We start from the raw sequence: 4059 nt of genomic DNA on the forward strand, positions 1-4059 counted from the left end.
AACAGCTCAGGTATTCATGGATAAATTGGATTTCAATTTCTTTGATAATGACCAATCCTAGCTTCTTAAAAACTTTACTTTAGGTATTCTTCAGTGTCAGGAGATCTTGAATACAATTACATTATGAATTCCATTGTGTTGGTGTGTTGGACATGGAGAAGTAGGGGATTTTCCGGTTGATTTTAGATATATTTCACAGACTTTATGAGACCGTGAACATAGATTTCAAACTGCTTGACATTTTGCCATGACTGCATCATCTTTTGTATGAATTACTTTGGGATCTAGCCTCATCAATATCTTTTGAAGCTATTAAATGTAATGTGTGTGGTACACCTTTCATGATTAGACAGTTGCAACTCTTTAAATTCTCCAGAAATTGTCTTGGGGTTAACACACATCATCATCACCATCTTCAATATCATCATGCATAACTTCAATATTATGGATAAGAGCTGAATCTTTTTCACTTATTCCTGTATCAGAATCTTGTCCATATATATTAAAAGTTTTGACCATATTTGATCCACTGTCTGTAATAGTCTTTATTATTTTAAACAGTTCAAAATCGATTTCAGAATAATTATCTGCAATCAGCTCAGCCACTTTATCATAACTATGAGTTCCCTCAAACTTTCTGCCAGCCAAAGTTATGTTTTTCAGATCAAATGTATCACAATGAGTCTCAGATAGCTACTCTCAGATGATGACCATATATCAGCCGTGGTACATACAAAATCAATCTTTTTCAATTGTTCTTTTATATTTTCTACATATTTGATGTAATGTTCTGCAATTTCTTGTATTATTATGAATTATAATTTATGACATTAAAAATAAAATCAATACAACAATAAAAATTAATGGGCGCTCCGGGGCGACTTCATTGATTCCAGTGGCGCATTTGCTTTTTCAGCTGCAGGAAAACCCGGAAAAACCTGTATTATATATTTGCCGACACATAATTTTTGGTTGGACAGATAATTGCTGTACAACTTCAATAACAGCCTTTAATGATTAATTTTCTACAATTAATATTAGTGACATGGTATCCACTAAAAAATTCACAAGTAACCTGTGGCCGGAAGAGTTGATTTTTTCAATATTTGAGATGAAGTGGACTCCTCACCAGCATCACCAACACATTATCTCTTCTTGTTATGCTGAATTTTGAGTCTTTCATACTCTGCTTACAGATCAGCATGTCCTTTTCTCTCTAAATTATAAAGAATAGTTCAATTGTTTGCAGCATAAAATATCTGCGATTATATTATTAAATATTGAATAAAATCATATTTCATTAGCTGATCAGTTTTGAAATCGTAATGAACTTTGTTTTACAAAATTAAATATAAATTGAATCTTAGTTGTTTTACTCACGTTTTAAATTATTCAAAAAGTTAGTTGCAGCATTCAAACTTTCTTTCAGTGTTTTCAAACTCTGTTTGTAAGTTGAAGATATATTTCTGTCGCTTCCAGGATCCTTTGTAATATCTTTGAAGAAGTGTTTCAATATGAATAGAATGTTCTTATCCCTGAAAAATATTAGATTTTTTATATCACTTAGCTTATCGTGCAGATCAACGATTACTAAATGTTTTATTGCCAATAGAAAACATAAAATAAATGAATTAAACAAAAAAATAGAATAGAAACGAACAATGCCCATCTACCGCTTGTTGATAACGGTTGAATTCGATTTTAGGTTACGCTACTGGAAATAACAGTATTATCATAGTTAACTAAACTATATCCATTCAACAAAGTAACCCAAACAAAGATAGATGCGTGATCAAAGCATGATCACCAACTATCGGATAAAATAAACAAGCCTCCTTATGCTGACCAATCGGATTTGACTGCAATCGGCTGGAGGCATTCATTGTTACAGGATCGGAGTCATCAGTTACATTTTAACGCCTGTGGTGTGTACATATACGGTATTTTGATGTTTGAAATGTCGAGCACTGAGGCTGAAGGAACTGCAAATTTGTGTCCCTATACTCCACCTGAAAAATTTTCTTATACCCAGCTACATATTGAAAGAAAATAAATGAACATTTAGGATCACGATCAGTGTGTTCATGAATAAATTAACTCTGTAAGAATGAAAAATAAGAATAATTGAATAAGAATAAATAAAATGACATAACTATTTTGTATTTTACAAATACCAAATATTTATATATTTTTTATATATATAAATTATTTTCAAATAAAATACGAAATATATTGAGAAAAAAATATTTAAAATGTAAAAAATGGGTATTTTGCATTTTGTGTTTGTTTTCAAAATACGAGAATTTCTAATAATTCAATTTTTTTGTAATAGAATATGTTGACTTTGTTCAATTCCTTGTGAATATTAACAACATACCGTTATTTTTAACACCTCACCACGTGTTTCGATCACCAAGGGATCATGTTCAAGAGGGCAATAACAATATCAAATCCTAATGATTTTAAAGAGCTAGAATATGAAGATTTTCTTTTTGACTTCAAAAATACCAATTATGTTGGCTTAAATTACTATCTAGCTGGCATTGATTGGGACTCTTATCTTGGCAACATAACTGACATTAACCAAGTTACTGAAAGTTTTTATGATATTTTGTATAACGGGATACATAATTTTGTTCCTGCCGTCCGCCTGTCAAAGCCAAGATTTCCCCGTTGGTTTGACATTAATTTGAAGGTGCTAACTATGGAAAAGAAAAAAGCTCACAAAGCATACAAAACTAGCAAAAGTTGGGATGGCTATCTGATATTTTCCAATATTAGAGCTCAGTGCAAATCAGCATGCAAAGTAGGTTATGAAAATTACAGTTGAAAATAACCTGAGACTATGTATTGTGATAATTTGACCTACGACAATGGTAATGATATTGCAAATGCATTCGCACAACAGTTTCAATCTGTGTACAAGCCTGATACCGTTGATGAAATTCCAACCTTCACCACTGATAAGACTATGGTAATGAATAGTTGTGCAATTAGTTTGAAAATTATTTGTAATAAACTATCTCAATTGGATCCATATAAAGGTCCAGGACCTGACGGTATCACAACAATGTTATTGAAAAATTGTAGATTTACTCTGACAAAACCACTATTTTTGCTTTTTACAGCTTCACTCAGTCTAGGTGAAGTCCCTCTTGTATGGAAATCGAGTTACATAACGCCTATATATAAATCTGGAGACAGAGCAAACATAAAAATGTTTCGCCCCATTAGCATATTGAGTGATATACCTAAATTGATGGAAAGCATCATATGCGATAATATAAAGACCCCTCTGAATCAGGTTATAATCGATGAGCAACATGATTTTTGCCAGGGCAAATCGACCAATACTAATTTGTTGCTCTACTCTCAGTATATCTTAAATGCTTTGGAGAAAAAACAGCAAGTGGTTGTGATATACACAGATTTCTCCAAAGCATTTGACACAGTTAATCACTGGGAATTTATTGAAATGGCTCACAAATTATCTATGTAACAGAACACAAGTTGTAAAAATTCAAGGATTTATATCTCAACAAATCTCTGTTAGCTCACGAGTTCTACAAGGAAAACATTTAGGGCCATTCCTATTTAATATCTTTGTCAACGATATCAAAACCAAAATTAGTCATTCTGCTGATGACTTGAAAATATTCAAAACCATTGTATCCACCGTTGACTACGAACATATCCAGAATGACATTACATCTTTCACTGAATGGTGTGTAGACAATGATATGGATGTGAATGTGTCTAAATGCAAAAGTATGTATTTTTTCTAGATCACTTACTCATTACAACAATATGTATACTATAGCAGGCAAACTATTAGAATCGGTGAAATCCATACGAGATCTTGGTGTAGTGGTGGATGTCAAAATGGATTTTCACCTGCAGTATGAACAGATCTCTAGCAAAGCAATGAAAATGTTAGGCTTTGTATGCAGGACTACAAAAGACTTCACCAACATTAATTCTATTAAGTTATTGTATTTCGTTTTGGTTAGATCGATTACAGAATATTGTAGCTGTGTTTGGTCACCAACTTATGAAATT

The 4059-nt window shown here is 32.1% G+C and overlaps 1 long non-coding RNA gene across 1 annotated transcript; it reads right to left on the reverse strand.

Annotated features, from left to right (window-relative positions):
- Positions 1–996: 996 nt before the first annotated feature.
- Positions 997–1499, reverse strand: LOC141483542 (uncharacterized). The gene is made up of 2 exons (XR_012466147.1): positions 1381–1499; positions 997–1216 (listed from the first exon to the last, which is right to left on the reverse strand). It is a non-coding gene; the product is annotated as an uncharacterized lncRNA (long non-coding RNA).
- Positions 1500–4059: the final 2560 nt, after the last annotated feature.

The sequence above is a fragment of the Leptinotarsa decemlineata genome, unplaced genomic scaffold (genome assembly GCF_025532065.1).
Source record: "Leptinotarsa decemlineata unplaced genomic scaffold, Ldec_3_MD MMD2_tig00003736_RagTag_RagTag, whole genome shotgun sequence".
Classification (NCBI taxonomy): domain Eukaryota; kingdom Metazoa; phylum Arthropoda; class Insecta; order Coleoptera; family Chrysomelidae; genus Leptinotarsa; species Leptinotarsa decemlineata.